Below are 13073 nucleotides of genomic sequence, written 5' to 3' on the forward strand. Positions count from 1 at the left end.
GAAAACAGAACCATCCAGCTGGCCGGTGAGGATTTGGACCTCTCCTGGACTAACTGTGAGATCGGCGCTGCTCTACCAAGTGAGGATCCAGCAGTGCAACATCCATCAGACATGCTGTGACTGATGTGTCCTCTTTCACTAGCCACGCCATGCAATAATTATCTCCCCTTGCTTTTGCAGGCACATCTGGGAAGCAGCCAATGGAATCCATGACCCGGGACCTCAAATCAAGCCCTGAAGAAACCTCTGAATAGGAATTTGAAGGCACATTCATGGAAGACCCATCACAGCGCCCACCCACACCCTCCACCAGTGCAGAGATACACGCCTCGGTGGGACCTAGCTTTAGAGTAGCCCCGGGTCACAATCTGGTGAGCACATCACACTGTCTGATCCACAGCAGGTGGCAGCAGGGACTTCCCAGGTATCTGGCACTTGGAGGATTGCTGGAGGCCAGAAATTTGCTGAGACTGAGTTAGATGATGACCCTCTGGACTCGGTCATACCTCAGTTGCTGGTCCTGCAAAGGCAAGCTCAGGAACATCAAGAAGGGATGTTCGCTGCACTCCTCAGATTGAAAGGCACAATGGAGGAGTCCATCTTTCTTCAGGCTGAGGTGATAGCGCTGGCATGTCAATGCACCAAAGTCAACACTAGTGGGATGGTGGAGACCTTAATCTAGGAAGTCGGTCCTGCATTGCTGCGCATGGGCTGAACTCCATCACTGATGTCATGGTTGGCCTCCAACAGTGTTAACGCGAGAATGGCGCAGGGCAGCTCGATCTCACTCCAGCTTTCCCTCCTCCTCAAGGAGTCTGCCTGGGACTCTTGGGCACCCATAGGGAGGAGGATCAGTAGGTGCACACCCTGGGGCCATCCACCTAGGTGACTCTGGGAGTGTCTAGCCTATCCAAATCTCATCTTCCTGTGTCTCCAGTAGCTCTAGCTCCACTGGTCAAGGAGGGTGCCACTGCCACACAGCAGGACACGAAAGCAGGCTGGGGCCCTCAGTCCTTCAGATGACACCCGTCAAGGTCATCACAAACAGAGCATTGCAGTCAGCAACAATGTCCCCCTGTCTATGGCTCCTTGTTATAATGGGCAGTGTTCATGTCACTCAGATATGATATCTTTCTACAGAAGATAAAGGCCAGTGTCTCAGTCCAAGGCCCCTTCCCTGTGCTTTGTGCAGCCTTCGGGCTAAAGTGATGGTGGGGCCTCACAATCCCTGGACACATTAATGATGCCTACACCTTGACGATGCTTGTCATTGCTGCTGGACTGTAGCGGGCATGCATCACAGAGTTCCGTCATTCTATCTGTGTGCTCTCAGCACCTTTAAGGTGGGGCTGGCCCCCATCTCTTCAGCATCTGTGACCAGTGATGCTGTGCTCTTGAAGGGTTCAGGTGCTGAAGGCTGAAAAAGGATCAAGTGCTTTGAAAGTTTCATGGCTGCATCTCCATGATATGACCCTAATCACAGAGTGCAAGCAAGCTGACTTCAGTCAAACAGGAGACAGACATTCTCAGAGACAGGTTAAAGATCTATGGAGTGTCCTCACTGCATGTTGTCATCATCCTCCTGCGATTGAGTGATTATTAGGGCCTCTACTGTGTCTCCATGACAGGTGGATTATCATAGAATATTTGTGCGCTGCCATGAGACAGATTGGAGTCAAACGTTCATAGATAGTCAAACATTCATAGATCTCCTCACTGCATATTCTCATTATCCTCCACAAATCTAGTAGCTATGAGGGCCTTTCAAGCGTGCCTGCCTCATCTGGCCAGTGTGAGGGGCTCAGCACCGTTATCATCGCCTTTGAGGACCTCCTCATACTCAACCCGTCAATAACCTTCTCATTGGAGGAGACCTCCAACCTCTCCATCTTCTCCACAGCCAGTTCCTCTCCCTGTTGCAGTGCCAGGTTGTAAAGTGCGCAGCAGGCAATGATGCCCTCTGTGAACTATATTGCAGGGCTCCACCAGACTGGTCCAGGCACTGGAACCTCATTTTCAGCATCCCGATGGTTTGCTCCATCAAATTGTGAGTTGCAGCATGGCTTCATTATACCTTCACAGCTGCAGACTGAGGTCGCCACACAGGTGTCATCAGCCACGTCCTCTGCAGGTAACCCTTGCCCCTGAGGAGCCATACCTGCAGCCGCTGTGGACCTTGGACACATCAGGGAGCTGTGGCTGACTGAGAATGCAGAAGTAGTGGACACTCTCTGGAAACTCTGTGCACACCTGCAGGATGTGCTTCTGGTGGTCGCATACCAGCTGCACATTCAGCAAATGGAAGTACTTGCAGTTGACATAGTTGACCACTTGTTGCGACTGAGATCTGAGCACCATGTGAGTGTAGTCGATGCAATCTTTGCTGTTCCACCTCCGAAGCAAACCTCAAGACTGATCACGTCCAAGGGATACTTTCAAAAGGTGCTGAAATTGCAACACTGTTGGGCACTTTAAGCAAGACTACCTCCAGCAGCCACAAACCTACAGCCAGCAGGAATGGAGACCCCATCCAGCACAACTGCATTCACCCTCATGCACCAGATGATAAACTAGACAAGCCCTCTAATGTGTGCCAGGCCAGGGAGGTTGGAAGTGGCTCAGGCTTCCAAAAAAACAATAGAAACTTGTCCAACAGTTGATGTGAGATTTACTGAGGCCAAAGCATCATGTCTAATTGACACAGGTGAAGAAGTGTCACTGATTACCAATCATTTATTTACAGAGCACCTAGCTGAAGAGTGTGAGCTGGTGGCATTCTCTTCAATCGTCCAAATCTCCAATCATAGTTGTCACAGTTATGTTGAGCTCTCTATATCTGTCCTCAGCCACACTTTCCACAACCTTGGATTTTTGGTGATTAGTGACCCCACAGGCACTCCCATAGAAGTGACAGAGTTGAGGACACCCTTAGAGTTAGGGCTGAATGTGCTAAAGGACATTTAGGCATTCCTTGAAAACATGTATAGTGATAAGTACATGCAACATGTTAGGAGCTTGGCAGGATGAGGCCAAGAAGTCTCAATATTGCTTCATGCACTCGAGATGTATTGGCTTGTACCTAACCTGGGAACTGTCTGAGTAGTCAGGAATTGAGCTATTCCTTTACCCACCTGCACCTTCACCATCTCTAAAGGATCATGCCAGGTGTCACCAACTGGCAATACCAAGTACTGTTAGAATGCACACTTTTCACATCGATGAGCTATCAACTGGCATTGCTCCTGGAACAATTCTAGTCAGCATGGGAGAGAACGGTAGAAACCTAGGCCAACTTCTATGATAAAGATGGTCACATCCAACCAAAAACCCCCACAGGGCTCTGTAAGCCAGCCGCTGTTTTTTTGAGAATTGGCCTATCATGGAAGATCTTCAAATGAGCACCTCAGGTAGCTTCAACTTGTGGATGAAGACATCAGTTGACTTTACTTCTACCAGAAGATTAAATGTCCATCGACCCTCCTTCATCTCATGAAAAAGTCCAAACGGGCACATAAACTGTTGAGGGGTTGGAAAAGGGTCAGGGAGGTTGTATTTTGACAGGAGGGAGGTGAAGCAATTCATCCTTCCCGGCTGTCTCAAATTTCAAGGGTTAGAAAGAGTTCACGATCAGGCAGGACATCAAGCATTGGAAAAGGCAACTGTACTGACAAGAAAGTGATGTTACTGGCCTGGGATGGCTGCCAATATTGCTAACTACTGTTAGAACTGTGAGGGGTGTACTTTGGACAAAGCAGGGAAGTAGCTTGATACTGGTGATCATACTTATGTCATTGAGCCTGTAGCTGGAGTCTCAGAAGATGTTTCATAGAGGGAAGTTGCTCAATGCCAAAAGACTTGCTGATGCAGGAACAAGCAGCACACTCAGTTGACAGGGAGATGGAGTCATTAATAGGATAGAGTTTATGGTGGGGTCAAAGTTAGTGGCTTTAATCTTCCCAATGTCTGTTTGGATTAAAATGGTATTTCCTCAAATCATGTAAATAATAAAATTAGATTGCACCTAACATGTTCAGTGATTAGAAGGGAACTTGTCTAATTTTCTTCTATATTCAGATATACAGATGTCAACATGACCATTTCTACTTAGGTAACTCTGGAAAGTGGGATCGAATTGGAGTCCTCCTAATTGTACAGTTAAGGTAGATACCAGATTCTCTAAATGGGCCATTGGTAAAGCTAAAGGAATAATATTCAATCAAAGTTCCATTCCCCAGTGAAAAGATTTTCTGTGGTTTCACCGGTAACTGGAGTATGATCTAATTCTTTGCTAGTTTTTAAGTTGGATCTTTACAGGCAATGGTAATAGTGATTGGCAATCTTCTATTAATAAGTTTGGCTAAGTTCCTAGTGCTTCTCCAATGTATAGGAATGGCACTGAATTATTTAACAGACTTTTTTATTAGCTTTCAGTAAGTGCATCGTTGCTGTACATTGCAAGCATAACAGTTGCAAATTAACCAAATATCAAGGTTTCCCACAACTACTCAGCCTGAAGCTGCCAGGAGCCACCAAGTCTTTCTGTTACGATCAATATGACATGTCATCAGAGACAATTCACAATACTTCATTCCCAGTATCTCTTTCTGCTCAAATAAAAATCCTTGATTGTTTTCTATGCAATGCCAAATGGAAGTATAAGGGTTGATTTCACAATTGAACAGTGAACTCAGCACCAGGGTCAGCCCTATAATTCAGCATGCATATTCTTTGATTGTGTAGCTCCTTGTGACTCATACTTTCAGCAGTAAGTTTTAAATGTTTTAAAATTCCTATTTAATAGTCATCTACTTGTTTTTTTTCCATCTGACTTAAATTCCAAAATTGAGAGACTTGGGTAAAGGAGCCTCACTCAATAGGAATGAAGGCTAGTGAATTGGGTGACAACATAGCAGGTTAATTGTGCTTCTTATTTTATACCATTAATATCTTAATAGTTTAGGGACTTTTTTCTTAAACATAACATATCTCCTTATTGGGAAGAATTGTCTGGGAAAGACATGTTGTTCCCGTCTTTTTTTTACTAATGACATAATATAGTAAAATATTCAGATTTATTGCTGCCAGAAAGACCCTTAGAGAGAATACCAGTTTTATGACAACTTCTACTCTCATGTCAAGTTCTGCTCTAAACTCTGCTGCAAGCAAGCGAGTGTGTAAGAACACCCTTCCCTAAGGCTTTGCAACTGATGCATTTAGACCATAATCACGTGGGCTCTGCAATCCTGCCTTAAATTGAAGAATAAGATAATGCAGGAAGTAAGCCCCATCCACTGCTTCATAGCCTCAACCTAAACATTTTTCTCTTTGTCCACACCTGGAAGGCTGTGGGCCACTCCTTACATGCAATTAACTGCAGGAGAAAGGGCCCAGACTAACAGCTGGGTTTCCTTGTGCTCCCTCTTCATACTACAACTTTCTGCCACTGCTATATGGAATTGATAGCAATAGGCATTTGGAAGGAGCAATGTCATCAAGATTAGGGAACAGAGGGCCTCCTCTCCTACCATTCTGGATCCAGTACCTAGTCACCGTGGGCCCCCGCCAAGAGTAAAGCCTTCAACAAGTCTGCAGCTACATTCCCAATCCAGCATTGTTGGGATTTCCCTCTTCACACTAACTGGTTCTCTCTTGGTCACTTGAGTCTGATGTCAGTGAATAATCCCCAACCTATATTCATCGGGGTAGGTCAAAATACTGTCCTACCAAGACTCTACCCTGAAGATGAAAACCCAGGCCAATCAGATTTAAATCCAAGATTTACAACTTATGATCTGCCAATCAGAATTATACAATTATAAAACAGACCATCAACTGAAGAAGGCAAATTTTGGGACCTTAAAGATAAATGTTATATTTCATTGTGCAGTTAGACAATCATACTTAGTGTTAGGCATTTGTTAATTTATTTTGCTCTTTAGCTTGGAGGGTCCATGTTTGAAAATTGTTTTATATTTGGGAAACATCTCTAATAATAAGAAAAAAGCTACAAAATGTTTTTCCCAAGGTGATTTCAATTGGCTCTTTGCCATTTATAGGCCGGAGAAGGAAAATGGAGGAGGAGCAGCAGGGAATCTAGGAAGGCAGTCTTATAATATGGCATTGTAAGGGATCCAGAACCTTCTGCAGGTGCCCAGCTAGTGGGCTATATAGTGCCAGAAAATTATTTCTCAAGATATACATGTAGTTATGTGCCAAGAGGGCATTGTGCTCTGTGTGATATGTAAAGAAATTCATAATATTCTAAGATATTTATACAAGGAAGGCCTTTTAGCCCATGCTAATTCAGCCACTCAGAGCAACGAAACTCTCCCATTGCTCTGTCCTTAAATTATTCCAGGTTTTTAGCTTCTGCCACTCTGCCTGTAATTCCATTCCAAATGTTGATCTCACTGCATGAGGAAGAGCCCCTAGCTACCAGTATTATAGTTTACCTTTTCCTAGCTTGTCATAAGCCTCAAATGAATATAAAGTAGTATTTCTCAATACTACTTTTTATCTCAGTGAGATTTTTTTCTTAGATGTCTCTTTTCTGAGCCGAAAATATTGAAGTCTCTCCAGTTTTTCTTCATATCTCAGTTTACTGGGATGAGCGATCAGCCTTAAGACTCATCTATATTTCCAACAATTGAAGTGATTGACTACTGGAACCAATCACAGGACTCAAGGTGTTGTCAACCTAGAGCATTAAGTTTGTAGAATATAAATAAGTGGAAGTCCTGATCAATTTTGGCTATATGGTTCAGCATTCTATTGGTTTTGTTGATTCAATGCTAGGCACATTGAGTCTGGAGTCTACTGAGACTGTCTGGTTCAACCTCATCCTTGGCTATTTCAACACCGTTCATCAACTTCGTATATTTTTCCTTCCCATTTGCAATACGATACACTTGTTGCCTTAAAATTCAACTGTCGTTGTTCAGCCTGACTGTATACCTTGATTAGTTTATTCTGTAATTTCTGGGCACTGTCTTTTGATTCCACTGCTTCATCTGTAAATCCAACAAATTGCATTGAGTTTCTGAATCCAGGCTCCTGGAGCTGTTGCACACTTTAGCATGCTCGATGTGGTACAGAAATCATCTCTTGTCGTGCTGAGAAGGAAGGGACTGAACAGTGCTGCCATCCCTGTTATCTGCTGCACATCTTTGAAGAGTGTCTGCTAACATATGGTTCTGACGTTTTGTTACCATTTGTCGTTTCATTGCTGGACAGCTGAGATCATTTTCTGAATGTTCAACAGCCAGGTTCTAACTTCTTCTAAGTCTCTACTCAGGTACTATGTGCTATCTTTCTAAAATATATTTTGGCTTCCTTGTGAGTTGAATTATCCTGCATCAATTCTTCACCTAAATTATCTGTACCACCATTGTAACTGGGCTAGTGAGTGGAAACGGTAGAGCAACGGTCAGAATGTTTCAATTTATGCTAGTCTTATCAGATGTTGAGGTTCTGGCTTCTGTGGAGGTAAGCAGGGTGAGAAATGCAATGAGTTTTCTGCCCTCCCCTTTTCTTTCATGTTAGACTTACATTACAGTGTGAGTCTCAAATAAGAGAAACTGCTTCTGATCTCCGGAATTATGTGCAATCTTTACTTGCCTGATAAAAGAATGCTTGTTGCTGTCAGTCACGAACTGTTGAATTTCACAACTATTTGATTCTCAACAATTCCCTTATGGAAAGTCTAACAAACTAGTTAGATTTCAATAGTGACTTGTGCATTAGGGTGTGGTGTCCATTTAACTAGAGTGTTCCATGTGCTGGTGTCATCACAGATCATTTCAGACACAGGATGATACCTAAGATTGTGAATGGATGTTCACAGTCAATAACTTTCCTGTTTGAAATGTTGTTTCTGTCGTACGGAACTTGAGTATTGCTGAAAAAAGAGACATGTCTAAGCTTTTTGTCTTAAACTCATCAGGTACTCTTGCGAGTATCCTGATGAGTGCTAGAGGAAAAGTTTAGAATTGTCTCTTTTTTCAGCAATATTTGAAATGTACAAAATATCCAACAATGCTAAGTGCAGCCATCACAATTACCTTTGCTGACTTTGTGAGGCTGTTGTACTGAATGGAGAGGGGTCCTACAGCTTAGGAAGATGTCACCCATAACCATGTGTATTTAATTTCACATATTCATATCTGCTCTATTAATAAACCTCTTGCCAACCATTTCTGTGGATAATGCTTCAGTTACTGTTTTGCACACAGTATTGAGCTCCATACTGTAGCAAGAATGTTGAGGTTTTGGAAAAAAAGTATAGGAGAGATTCACTAGGACACTGCCTGGTATGAAGAAAAACAAATAAAATATTTTAAAAATTGGGGCTTCTTTGGTAAAACAACATGAATTATGGATTGACATGATGGATAAGTTTAAAATTAGAACAAGATTGGACATGGTAGATATGAGGAGATTGTTTTCAGTAGTTGAGTTATCGAGTGCAGGACCAACTAATACAAGCTTAAAAGGTAAAAGGTTTAGAACAGAGGGTAGGTCAAAATGGTTTACATAGGGATTTCGTCTCACTATTGAAATCTCTCCAGCTACAGCAGAAACTGTGTCAATGTTCAAGATTAGTTTGGATAGCTGGATCAGGGGAAATGGTAAGCGGGAATAGGGTAGATAAATGTGATTAAAGCTATTGTCTGAGTTTTTTGCTGGGGTGGAGTTCTCACCCCTCACCAGTGTAAAGGTTGGGGTGAGTCCACCTATGCTTAACTGATTTGCTCCATATCCATTTCACAGCCATCCCTCCTTTAATTAGCTTGAGGCGGGCCTTGTACCCTTATCGGGGAGGAGTCCCATCTCTGAGAGCTGTTAGCCAATCTAGAACTGGGGGCATGGTTTCAAAATAATGGGTCTCCCCTTTAAGACAGAGATGAGGAGGAATTTCTTCTCTCAGAGGATTGTTGATCTTTGGAGTTCCCTACCCCAAAGAGCAATGGAGGCTGGGTCATTGAATATCTTTATGGCTGAGTTAGACAGATTTTTGGTCTATAAGAGAGTCAAGGGTTATGGTGGGGCAGGCAGGAAAGTAGAATTAAAGCTACAATTAGATCAGCCATAATCTTGTTGAATGGCAGAGCAGGCTCAAGGGGCTAAATGGCCTATCCTGCTCCTATTTCTTATGCTCTAATGTTAGATGCTTTGTTAGTTTGCTAGTTACAAGAAAATAACATACTTTGAGCTTCCTAAGGCTGTAACCTATTTGTTATTTGTGCCATTTTTCCAATAAATATTTCATTGCACACTTTCTATGTGAAAATCCCTGTGACTACCCCTTTGTATTTAAAGGTTATGGAGGAGGAGAAGGATCAAAGTAATCTTGAGATATAAGTACATTAGGATATCGGTGCAGGCAGGCAATCCTATCTGGTTATGTCAGGAAAAACCTGCAACTTGGATCCTGTGATTTCCCAAGGAGATCATACAGAGATGCAGACTCCTGTATTGTGGCCTGAAAATCACTTCTATCATTCAGACAGCTGTCAATGGCTGCCAAGGTCACTGCTATTTTAAATTTAATTACACTGAGTCATTCTAAGCAACTGGAGGATCTGCCTGTGAAATCACTGTACTATTACATCAGCTACCTTATTTCTCTGCATAATTCAAATAATCCATTTCTCCATGGTAAACATCCAGAAACACACCTTTACCCTGCAAATTGTTCTTGTCATGGGAAGGCAGAAGAAGGCAATGACATTTGGAATGGTGATTGAACAAGAGCCTACAGGGCACGCTACTGCAGTATGTAATGTTACATTCCAGCCCCTGCACAAACTCTGCCATAATATTCTATGAAAAGCTAAATATGCAGTGTATGCCTGTATGTGAAGGAGTGTAAGGGTAAGCAAATGAATATAGGAAAAGACAAGATGACATCAGCCTTCAGCTTGGAGCAGACCTCACTCCCTGGGAGGAATTTAATGTTGACGACCAGGGTCTTGTCTTCGGCTGGAGAACCTGTTAGAGTCCCATGTCCCCATGGTGGGAAGGCGTGCCAGCATTAAGTGCCATCAGGTATTTAACTAGCCAGCGTTGGCCTTCACAAGGAGTTAGGACCCCATGGGTGGAAATCCCACCCTCCAAGATCTGCCAGGCAATCAGAGGGTGGCAGATCTCCATTGCCTGCCAGCACCAATTCCATGTCCATTGACCTACTCTGCACTGCATAGAACACCATGGTGACAATAGGATGAGTAAAAAAAAGCTTTAAAAAAAGACATTCATTCATAACTTTCTACTATGTTAAAAAAAAAGGTGGCAGCTGGCAATAATGCACCCACCAGGCCTAGAATCGATGAGGATTTCAGTGCAGTTGGCCATGGCACCCAAAACACCATCCAATGTAGGAAGAAGATGAACGATCTCATCTGCTCCACCAGGATAAGTCATCCTTTAAATCACTCCAATAACAAACTCTCATCATGGCATCATGTAATCAAAGGACTTCACTCTTCAGGACACAACCATTAGCAGGGGACATATATCACCACTGATTGTCTCACAGAAACTTTCACATCACCACCACCACCCCATCTATCATGCTATTCACACTCCATCCTTGGCCCCTTCTGGAGAAGGCTCGCCACACACAGGGGGCATGCATCTCAACCTATGCTTCATACCTTCTCATCACTTGCTTTTCTTTTGCCTTCATCCAGGGCAAGCTTGCCCACAACCGAAGGGAAAGATCCCAGACCTGGGGGAGGAAAGGCCGACATTGTACCCCTCATGGAATTCAAGGAGGATGCCACAATGATCACTTGGAAGAACAGGGATCATTCCTGTGGGGAAGGGGGGATCGAATTGTTTCAGCAAGCTAGTATAGATCACACCTCCGTCAGTTCATCACATCCTGACAATCACAATGCATGACATGCAATCTTTTAGTCTGCATTCCTATTCAGTAAAACTCTCTTCTCTCCCTTATAGGCACCAGCAGATTGAGGCCCACAAGGCTCCCACCATAAGTCCCAGGCCCCAGACCACGTCCGAAGAGGAAGCTGAGGAAGAACCATCACAGTGCTCACCTGCACTCTCCACCAGCGCAAAGCAATACACCTCAGTAGTGCATAGTTCTTGCTTAGGTTTGGGCTCACCAAGTGGAGAGCACCTCACTGACATGTGCCTGCAGCAGTCAGAGGCAGGGACAGCTCAGTTCTCCGGCACACGGAGGGCTGCTGGACACCAGCCACCTGCTCAGTCTGAGTCAGATGGTGAGCCTCTGCAAGTAGCTGCCAACTCAATGCTGCACATGCAACAGGTGGTGGAACATCAGGCAGAGAATCAGCAGTCATTCAGCAGACTAGAGTGAAGAAGGAAGGAGTCTGTCTGCGTTCAGTCTGATGTCATGGCTCTGACATTGGAGCACCTTGAGGTCACCATGGGAAGGTTGGTGACCATCATGGACACTTTGGTCCAACAGATTTTGCTGGATTTGTGCTCAGCGCTGGACTGCATGGCCACACACCCTGATGGGCACCATCAATGTGTAGGCGAGAGGCGAACAAAGAACTTTGAGCTCCCTCCAGGTGCACATTCTCCTCAAGGAGTCAGGGTGAGGCCCTTGGGCATTCACAGGGAGGATGAGCATCAGGCAGACACCCCAGAGACCTCCACTCAGGACACTCCAAGGATGTCCAGAAGCTCAGAGTCTCCTCTACCTGTGATGCCATCCACTCCAGTTGCTCAGGCTGAGGAGTGTGCATCTGTCCCTGAACAGGAGCTCCTTATCAAGCGGGGGCCGTCCAGGCCTCGGGCCACCAGACAACATGCCTCAAGGTCATCACAGGATCAGGATGTAGAAGTCAGCAGGCTGCCTCCATCCCTGCTGCAGATGTCAGGGCTGCACCCAGGCACAGTGGTAGGGTTAGGAAAATTAAGAATTATTGAATTTGTTTCTGGGTCACGGGTATGCTACGACTGTAAAATATTGCACTTTTACAAATACATTAGATGTTTATGCGAATTGCTTGGTCAACTGAAAACGTGATTATGCATATTTGAATCCTCTTATTTTGAGGTTTAGCCATCCTCCTGCTCAGTGATAGTCTCCCTCTGTAAGGTTCACATGCATTTGACATCAACCTCACTGAAGATAGTTTCCACACCTTTGTTTGATATCAGGGAGATATGTTAAAATCTTTATTAGAAGTGTGTAATTAAAGCACTTGTAACCCTTCTTCTTGATGAAACACCATTGTATTAGGGCAACTAAGTAACCGTGAGGGATTAGTGGCAGTTATGTCTCCTCAGTGGCAGTGTCAAAGGACTAGACACAGACAGGAGGAGGAAATTCCCAAACATATCCTCATCTCACTGGCCAATGCAGTTTCTCATTTATGCGGCAACCACTGCTTCAAGTGTGCTTTGGCAGCATTATTGCTGTTGAGTGGACTTTCACTTCCCAGAGCAAGCGCATACAAAGGAATTGAACATAAAAGTAAGGATGGTATACTTCAGTTATATAGGGCATTGGTGAGACCACATCTCAATTAATGTGTGCAGTTTTGGTCTCCTTATTTAAGGAAGGTTGTAAACACTTTGGAGGCAGTTAAGTAGAGAATTACTAGATTGATACCTGGGTTGAGTGGGTTGTCTTATGAGGAAAGGTTGGACAGGTTGGGCTTGTTTCCACTGGAGTTTAGAAGAATGAGGGGAGACTTGATTTAAGTATATAAGATCCTGAATGGTATTGACAAGGTGGATATGGAAAGGATGTTTCCTCTTGTGGTTGAGCCCGGAACTAGGGGGCACTGTTTTAAAATTAGGGGTTACCCTTTTGGGACAGAGGAGAATTTTTTTCTCTCACAGAGTTGTGCAACTTGGGAACTCTCTGTCTCAGAAGGCGATAAAGGTGGGGTCATTGAATATCTTTAAGGTGGAGGTAGATAGATTCTTGCAAGGCAAGGGAATCAAAGGTAATCGGAGTCGATGGGAACATGGAATTTGAAACACAAACAGATCAGCCATGAGCATGTTGAATGGCAGAGCATGATCAAGGGGCCGAATCACCTACTTCTTATCCTATTTCGCTTGTTACT

This window comes from Carcharodon carcharias, chromosome 5 (genome assembly GCF_017639515.1).
Source record: "Carcharodon carcharias isolate sCarCar2 chromosome 5, sCarCar2.pri, whole genome shotgun sequence".
Taxonomy (NCBI): domain Eukaryota; kingdom Metazoa; phylum Chordata; class Chondrichthyes; order Lamniformes; family Lamnidae; genus Carcharodon; species Carcharodon carcharias.